Source organism: Hydra vulgaris, chromosome 02 (assembly GCF_038396675.1).
Source record: "Hydra vulgaris chromosome 02, alternate assembly HydraT2T_AEP".
Classification (NCBI taxonomy): Eukaryota; Metazoa; Cnidaria; class Hydrozoa; order Anthoathecata; family Hydridae; genus Hydra; species Hydra vulgaris.
Window position 1 is genome coordinate 33382501 of NC_088921.1, and position 10381 is coordinate 33392881.

The window sequence follows — 10381 nt, forward strand, 5'->3', positions numbered from 1 at the left end:
TATATCCAACTCTACCAGATGTCCAGAGTTGCTTTCTAATAAAGACTTTTTTCTTCAGAATATAACCAAAGTTCTTTCTCTTTTGTTATATCTAATAAACCATCAACTACCTGGTTTTTTTATTTCTATTTGTCTCTTTTTAATTAATTTTTCTATCATTCTTAGCAATGATCTTTTATCACTTGTTGGAAAATTCAAATTAACCCAAAGTTTGAAACATTCATCTGAAATTTTCTTTATTAGTACTTTCACATTTTTACAGTCTGATGCCAAGCTGGTGTAACACTAAATTTCACTACAAAAAACAAACAAACAAGTTTTCCCTTGCAGAGCATTAAGTTCAATCAAAAATCAAAATAGCACATTAAGTTTAATGAAAATGGCCATTAAGTTTAATGAAAAGGGCTTAAGATCTGTTTACTTCTGTTTTTAAAACAAATTTAGCATTGTGTAATTTATGGACAATCCCTTAGGAACTATAATTCATTTAGGATGAAATTATTGTCATTTATTTCAAAATATAAAAGTGTACACACACATACATATATTAAAAATAATAATCAATTTACAAAAAAATAACTTTTTTCTTAAATAAATGCATAAAAACTATTGTTTTTAAGCTGAAAATAAAAAAAGTCATTATTTTCAAGTTTTAAAAAAATAGTTTTTTTAAACATGCTTCTTTTGTAAAGTGATTACTGTTTTTGAAGTATTTATATAATTTCGGTCTTGAGCTACCCCTAAAATAATTTTTTGTTGAAAAAAATTTTAAACCTAGTGTTTTAGTATTATATAGAACAAAGTAAAGGGGTAGGAACAGGTTTTTTTCAAAAATGTTGTTTTAAGAGCTACCCTAATATGTAACTCCTGTTATATTGGCAAGACATCAAAACCAGGGGCGTGGTGGCTCTAAAAAGCCCATGCAGGATTTTTATTAAAAGGCCTATATATGTGGGATTTTACCATATATGCTTGATGTAAAGGCCCATACGAAAAAAAAAAAAATATATATATATATATATATATAATTAATATTATTGTTTGTAATACTTCAAAATAAAAATGATAACAACACAATGCAGCGACCACGTTTTTGTTATAATTTTCTTAAAACACAACTTTACCGCAAGCAAATACGATTAGTTTTTTATTGTTTGAAGAACATAGCCTAACACAAATTTAAAAATCAAAGATTTTAACTTTTCTATTACTATATGATATATATTTTATTGTACAATAATATATATATCATATAGTAATAAATATATGTAAAAAAAATTTTCTAAAATAAATATTGAAAATCTTGAAAAATAAGAAATTTTTTTTATTTTATGAGAAAATTCATTTTAGTTTATGCTTTTGTTTAATTTGGTGTTAACTTTTTTTAACATTTTTGCATAAACTCACAACAGTAAAAATGCCGCTCTTAAAATGGTGCCATTATTGACATAGTTTAAACATAAAAGATTTTATAATGTAGTTTCATTTAGCAGTTCATCATCCTTTTTTTAATCTGTCTGAGGACAGTATATTACGGAGTGATTTCTTTATTTACATACAATAATATAAACTGTATAAAGATTAAAAACTTTTTTTATTATTGAAGAAGTTTATATCTGTTTCGAAACGTTACAAAAATGCAAAACATGAGTTCGAATTTTATTTATATAAAACGTTTAAAATTTAACACCAAAACATTTTTCTTAAATAAATTAAAACGCAATACAATTACTATATAGTAATTGTATTCTGTTTTAATTTATTAAAGAAAAATATTTTAGAAATAAATTTTAAATTAAGTTAATTTAAGTCCAACAATAATAATACCTATTATTATTGTTGGGTCTGCTGACTTTCTTAAATTTATTTTGTCAACATTACGATCGTTAAAAACTGTTTATGGGTTCATTATTTTCTCATGAAAAAAATATCATAATAAGTCTTAAAACATCTACTTTGTTTTCAGAGCAATGTTATTATTACGCAAAATACTAATTTAATTGCGCTCAAAGTCGAAAACTTTAAATCAAGTGATTAATAAAATTTTATTTGTGCTTACATAAATATTTTAAATGATTGTGGAATTTCTTTAAAATGTAGAAACAATTAAAATTTTCCAAAAGGCCCATATTTAGATGAAAAAGTGAAAAGCCCATGCAGGAATCCCGCTTAGCCTCTGGGGCCTCCACGCCTCTGATCAAAACTGATTATGACTAGTATTTAATTAAAACTTTTTCATTATGAAAAAATTTGTCATTTTTTAAGATGTTTATTTTTTACGTATTCATCATCTCAGTTATTATGCAAAGTACTTATAATGCGATGCAATTGTTGTGTTAAAAACTAATATTTTAGTTAATTTGTTAGTATATCTAACTATTTAATGCTGATATTGTGTTTTTTAACCTTTTTTTTGGGCTCTATGATAAGTGTTTTCTTTATAATTCAATAAATCATCTATTACTCACCAAAATATTTGACTTTAGATTGCACAGTATTTTTCACACAGTTCAAATACCATTCCACCCAATACAATATTTTATTAGGGAAAGCTTAAGTTAATTACATTTATTATTCTTCTGCAGATTGAATGAAGTACTTTAAAGGTTCCCATCTGTCAATTAATGGATATAGCAATATGATTATATGTAAAATAAACATTAAATGTTTTTTACATATAATCATAATGTTAATATCTATATATAAACTTAGATTTTGTAAAAAAAAAGTATTTTTCTAAACTTATTATAGACATATATATAGACAGCCTTAAACAACTCTAAGGATATTTTGAGCACATTACTAATAGTAGATAAGTATACTATACTTGTCTACTATAATAATATACTTATCTGCCAATAGTAGATAAGTATACTATACTTATCAACTAATAGTACTGTGCTCAAAAACAAAAACCCATACTGATAATTGATAAAGAGATTTTCAGAGGTTATTCAAGTAATTAAAGATTAGTATTGTTATACAAAAAGATAAAGTCTTAGTTCTTTTATATAACTCTGTCAATCTCTAATAGCTACCTAAACTGTACTGCTAAATTTTATAGTAATATGATGTTTTCATATAATATATTATGTTATATTATTACTTCAAAATTTGGTTTTGTGACTTATATCACACAGAACTTTGTGATATATATATAACATTTAAACAGGAATTTAAAAAGAGTAACTAATAATTTCTTTTTAAAAACAAAAAATTAATAATATACTCTCTTAACAAAACTAAAACTTTTCTTTATAAGATAATTTAATTGAATATTAAAGTTGATTAAATTCCAAAAATATAGGGTATAAAGTAGACAGTAAAAAATCTTTTAGTGTACTTTAAAATTAGGTTGCGAAGATTTGCATATTTTTCATATGTGTAACAGCCTAATAAGCATTTAGTCAATTATCTTGAAATGAATCAAACATTATTAGACCCAAAGCATGGATTCAGGAAAAGAAAATATGTTTACCAAATTATTTTTGTTTTTATAAAGTCATGCTTGACAAATTTTTTTTTTTTGAAAAATCATGCATTATCAATTCATTATTGTTTTTGGAGGGGTACCAGAATTTGTCGACAACGAAATATATATATATATATAACAGTTATTTTGTGAAATAAATTCTTTGTAGCATTTCATATCAACAAATTTATTATATTTCATTTTAATTTTTATCACTTATTATTTTTGTAGTAACATTTAAAAAAAATAAGGTATCAATAGTGTTATTCATAAGGTATCAATAGTCTTATTACAAAACAAAAAACTTTTTCTGGCATTTTAGTTTTGGTAGCAAATTGCTACGGCTCATAATTTTACAGACTAATATTACTAATTCTTTAAGAATTAGCAGCTCTGAATCTGTTGTTATTGGAGACTGCTTGGATAAGAACTATTTTAATACATTTGCTTAACTTGACAAAACGTTCAACCATATCAAATACTGAGTTCCAACCTATCTTGCAGAGGTATAAGTTCATATCCAAGTTCTAGTTTTACATGCTTCTGCAATATATCATCTATTTTCACACGTAATTTTTTAAACATTTTATGGTGCTAACTTTTTTTGAAACTGAAACTGAGCTATTTCAAATTTGATGTAGCCCAGCTCTTCACCTTTATTAAGTTCTTGACTGTTGTCCTCATTGTCATCCTCCCTATTATTAATTTCAAAATTATGGTATAAAACTTTATTTGGTTTCACATAAAGTACATCCCCTACTGCAGGCCTTGTTAAGAAACAATATGCCATTTGAATTTTGCACAAGAGATGGCAATTTTACATGCACGCTAAAACTTTTTTAAATTATTATTTAAACAGTCTTTTAAAAAAGTTTATGTGGAAAACATTAGGCAGTAATTAATTGTGGTAATAATATTTGTGAAATATTTTTTTTATTAGATAAAAAAACTGATAGTTCAAAAAATTTGTTTCTATTTTCCGTTTTTAAAAAAAAAAATTATTTATTTTATTATATTTAAATTAAATTAATTATTAAATATTAATAATCACAAATTTATTTTATTAGATTTAATTTAAATTCTTTTGAAAATTTTAAAACACTCTGTTTTACATTTTTTTTTTTTACTGCTAAAAATTCTGTTGAAGAAAAGAAAATTATTTTTAATAAATTTAATTGAAGTTACTTTAAAATGTTTGTATTATATTCAACTGTCTTCTTTATTTATTTATAGTTTCAAACCAAGAATTTCTTTTCATTCCGTTATGAAAGTGCTTATATACAAAAAAGTGCTTAATTCACTTTTAGCTGTATATAAATACATTGCTGGATAACCATAATCAAGCCTGTATGCAAAATTATTAGATTTGTTAAAAAATTTTACATAACAAATTTATGAAAAGATGGTTTTTTCAGTTTTGAAATTGCTTTTTAACAAAGTTTTTTTCTTTATCGCTAATTTTTTGAATTAATAATAGAATGAATGTCTATGATCAGTTTATGAGTAGTATGCAAAGATTTTGTTAAAGCCAAAATGTTAAAAAAAAATGTTGATAATTTTTATTTATTTTTTGAGCATTAAAAAACATAAGCATAAACAATCACCTCCTCATTAAAAATAAATAACATGAATGTTGACTAAATACTTAGCTTAACTTTTACTTTGAATTGCATAAAAGTTTATGTAATAAAATGTCAAAACTTGCAACACTTCAATAAAAATTCCAAACTTTCAATGCTTAAAAATTTACTAACAAAATCTAACAATATTTATAATAATTGATTAAACTAAAACTTCATTAAGAGCTTCGATTTCATACAGGTTCAATCGCATTCTATTGTTAATGATTACTTTATTTAAATTCAAAAAACGTCTAAACGGATAATTTTAAAATATCCGGATATCCGGATATTTTAAAATTATCCGGCCAGATAATTATTATATACAAAACCTTCAATAGGTATTTTATTCAGGGATGCGGAGTCCCAAAAAGGGACTGCGGATTGAAAGTCACAAAAAGATTACTTTATCCTAGTTTTTTGTATCCCGGAGCTTTAAAAATATAAATAAATTATGGAATACTAATAGGAAAAAAATTAAGACTTTTAGGTTAGAGGAACAATTGTTTTTTGAGCCCGGAGTCCTTAGGTGTAATGGCGGCAAAGACTCCAGGACTACGGGCTTAAAAAAAATAAGTTTCAAGTCAGTGAATCTCATGCATTGTTTTATTATAGCAGATAATAAGTCAACAAACATGTTTAGAGCTTCTGGACACTACAGACTTGGAAAAAATAGAGATATAAAGCCAGAGTCCTTTTTGAACTCAGCATCCCTGATTTTATTAAACCAAATATTACAAAATATCACCATGGTAAAGATTCTACAATGACAAGTTTTGTTTGGAAGCTTTTAAAATAAATGATCCTTCTGAATCGATAGCAATTGGCATTCCATGTGGAAAACAGATTAGCAGGGAATCTAATAATTCTGGTCAAAAATTGTTTTCTACAATACTGCACAATCACGCCAAAAAGTTTCATTTAAAACAGTATGAAGAGGAAAGAAAAAATAATATTGAACCTTTAGCATCTTCAACTACACAAGAACGTTCAAAAGGTAGCATGCTAATTTTAAAGAAAATGTGTGAAATAAAAAAACAAATTTTTTTATATTTGTTTTTTTATATAAATATAGCTGTGAAATTTATCAATATGTTAGAAAGCTGGGAAATTAATTCAAAAAGAAGACATAGTTTAGTTAAAGATGGTGCTGCTAATATGTCTCAAGGAAGTAAACTTGCTCAAATAACATCAGTTCATTGCACAATTCATTTATTGCAGCTTGTGATTAAGGATACAGTTTTTTCCCAAAGATTAGTAATAGATTTATTAGTGAAAGCACGTAGGATAGCAGGCCGTTTTAATCATTCATCAAAGCATGTACAGAATTTAAGTTATTACAACAACAACAACATGAAACACCTCTACTTTTAGTGCAAGAACGACTTCAGAAGCTTAAAAGAGCAGTTCAAATATATTTAGCTGATCATAATGAGCTGCCAACATTCACATCAAATGATTGGAAACTCATTGAAAGTCTATTTGCATATTTTGAAACCTTTTTATGAACTTACTAAGTTTATGAGTTCAGATGTTTGTAGTTTGTCAACAGTAGTTCCAAATATATGAACTTACAAAGATTTTTATCAAAAGTTGATCAAAAAAGATAATACAGTTCAAATAACAAAACATCTTCTAGCATCTTTAAATAACAGATTCTTTTCTCAAGATAATATAGATAATAGTACAAATGATGAGAGATATGTTTTATCCACCATTATTGATCCTCGCTACAAGCTCAAATTTCTTCCTATTGATAAAAGAGAGCAAGCAAGATCAATGCTATTAGAGACTGTAGTGAAAAATCAAAGAAATAAAAATGAACTATCGCCAGAAATTATTAATATTGCTTCTAGTTCCAATCATTTGACACCAAAAGCCAAAAAAAAGAAAGTTGATTTGACAGATAATGACTTTGATTCTTGTTTTTTAGAACTTGCAGAATATGAAGGAAATGAAGGTAAGAACTTTTTTCTGTTTCTATGAAAATTTACAAAAAACCTGTCGTTTATTAGTAGTTTGTCAAAACTAAATAAAATTATCAATTTTTACTATTATTATCAAAATTCATTCAATTATTATTTTATTATAACATTTTACTGTATATTATAAATAACTGATTTAAATGTCATATTTATATTTAATTCTTGTAAAAGTTTTGTAAGTTGTTTATAAAAATTGCTTTGCCAATTTTATCTTAATTTTTATAATATTTTTACAAAATTTGTATTTTGTAATTTCATTTGTAATCATTTTTCAGAAAATGGTGGTCATATAAATTCAGATCAAGTCTCCATTGTACAAGCTGCTCAAGAAGTTGATGTTTTCTTTAATCAATCTATTATAGATGAAAACAAAGATGCTTTAGATTATTGGAAATATGAAGAAAAGTTTCCACTGCTAAAAAATTAAGCCCTTAAATTATTAGCACCACCAGCATCTGTATTTTCAGAGAGATTGTTTTCTGAATATGGAAATATTTATGAGAAAAAGCAATCAAGGCTGTTACCTCAACGCGAAGAAATGTTGTTTATACATTATAATGCAAATAAATTTATAAATTAGTGATAAAATCTTTAGTTCTTCTGTACAGTTAGTTCTTAATTCAACTTGAACAATTTTGTATTGAATCATTTTTTTAATTTAATTTAGATTAATTATTAGATTATTCAAAAAGATGAACACGTTAAAGTTTGTGTTCTAGGTTCTATAACTCTATCAGTTACCAAATGATTTGATCATGCCTAAAGTGTGCATCTTTAAAACTGCAGCAATAGCTTATACAAGTTTTTTTCTTATTATTGACAAACAATATAATATCCGGTATAACTAACTGGATTATTTTATTATCCGGCTGGATACCGGATAATATACAAATCCGACCCAGATATCCGGCTGGATAACCTATCCGGGACACCCCTAGTATTTTTATCCTATGGCTAAAGCAAATTCTCATAACCTCTTAATTTTAGCAATAGTTTAAATGTCTAACAATGTTGAAAGTCCATAAATTGCAATAAGATCTGTTATTATATTAGCTATAGTATTTTTTGCTTGTACAAAATGTATGTTATCTTTTTTTGCATTACACTCGTGAAGCCTCCTTTGATTGTTACGGTTGCGTTACAAGTTTTGCTTTGAGCAGTTTTGTTTACTTTGCACTTTAAAAAATGCTCCCAAACAGGATCATTGCTGTTAAATTTTTGGAAAGTCATTTTAAAATTGTTTTTCTAAATAGTTTTGAAATAATATGCTTCAAAGTGCAACAGTTTAAAACTATGTGTAGGCTATAATGGTATGTAATATGAACATAAAATGTAATTTTATTTAAAAATAACATGGAATTGAATACTCAAACCAAATAGATCCAGATCAGACTTTCAAAAAAATGGCACGGGTTTCAAGGTATTGGGTTCCGGATCTTGGATCCAACTATGCTCTATATTCTAGTTTAATTGTATGTCAACCTGAGTCTATAATGAAGCAAAATTGTATTAAATTTTTAAAACTAGTAATCATTTTATATATTAAAAAAAAAATTGATTTTACTGCTATAAAAATGAAAAAAAAAGCACTATTTTATATTTTGTTTAAAAGTGTTGTTTTTATTAGGGAAAAATATTAATTAATATATATTATTATATATGTTTATTTTATTTAAGAATGTTCTTGTTTTAACTTTTTTGGTTGTTTTATACTGTTTTTTTTTTATTTTATTTCTTTTTGATTTATCAAGTGATTTATTTAGGGATTCACGCAACAGAGTGCTCGTACTTATACTGGTATAGGCGCATTCTAGTTTGTATGCATTAATTGACTATCTAGGGATTGGTGTAATGTTTGACTGAAACATACCAACTTTATAGATAAGTACTTTATTTCCTAAGCGTGATTTAAAATCTAATTTAATTTATTTTTAAATATTTTTGTAATATAATTATCGATGCGCATATTAATATCAAAGGAGTTAAATTTGGAAAGTATCTATTTCATAGCGTATCTCATAGGTAGATGCAATACTTCAAGAATGTCACTAATCCGTGTTTGTTAGATACGAAATTGACTGAAGAAATAATCAACATAATTCCTACCCCTTGAATACAAATTTGTTGATCTCCTTACTGATAAAAATCCTACTTAAAAAAACCTGTTAACCGGCTATAATGTAAGTTGTTTTGATAGACTCAACTGAATATTTTTTATAAATAGTATTAATTTCAATATCCAACTGGATATTGCCAAATTGAATATGTAGAATCTATATGTAGAATAGCGTTTTAAATCTTTCTTATCTTTTACAGGACTCTAATTGATAGCAGTTGACTATTTTTAATGAAATTGGCAATCTTATTTAAATATTTTAAAATATTTTTTTTTTATGAAATTGGTAATCCTATTTAAATATTTTAAAATAAATAAATATTAAAATAATGAGAGGGTTTAATGATTTTTTAATTTTCAAACGCAATAAATATCATATATGTTTTAAATTAATCAATTAATTCAAAATAATGAGGAGGTTTAATGAATTCAGCTAATTTTTCAATTTTCAAACGCTTTTGGAACTGATTTTTTTTAATCCAATTTTCTACAATTATAAGGGACGATATACCCGATCTCTATTTTAACATAATGTTAAAATACACAAATATGTTAGTGTTATTCTTTTAATATTTTAATATTAGGTTAACCATTGTTTGATTTAGATGCTGGATGTTATTTTGGAATGAAGCTTGATATATTCTATTAGAAAGAAGATAAGTTTGTGGAGTCCATCTTTCCATTTAAACTAAATATCCAAGATATAATTGCAATAAAGATTTTTATATAATCAAATTAAATCTAGAAAAGTACATCGATATGCATCGATTACACAAGAGCACATGAAGTAGTCTATAAAACCCTAAACAGAGAATGTTTGTTGTGTCTGATGAAAACTTTCATCGTGAAAAATTAAGAGCGTAGTTGAATACAATGAGATAGTAAGAAGATTTTCAAGCATACATTAATATTAAAAAATTCATTATCTTTTGTATAATATATCATATTGTTTAAAATATTATTTGCAGTTTTGTCTGTGTCTGGGGGGTAAAACATTGTTTTTTATTCCAAATAGGTTTCTAGCAATTATTGGGAAAATTGCTAAATTTCATTTTAAATACGGCAAGTATAAGCAAATGTTACCTGGAATCACAAAATGTTACCTAGGATATAAAAGCTGTTGTTTTATATAGATGGTTTTTCCCCAGAAATTGAACAAATTCCCGGAATTTTTGGAATACTCCCTTAA

General features: G+C 25.4%; 1 long non-coding RNA gene across 1 annotated transcript in view; it reads left to right on the top strand.

The window, feature by feature from the left end:
• Positions 1–10150, top strand: part of LOC136076483 (uncharacterized) — a 12484-nt gene extending 2334 nt beyond the window's left edge. Inside the window, exons 2-3 of the long non-coding RNA XR_010636309.1 lie at positions 8840–9256; positions 9798–10150. This is a non-coding gene — a long non-coding RNA (uncharacterized LOC136076483). The remainder of the gene's footprint in view (positions 1–8839; positions 9257–9797) is intronic.
• Positions 10151–10381: the final 231 nt, after the last annotated feature.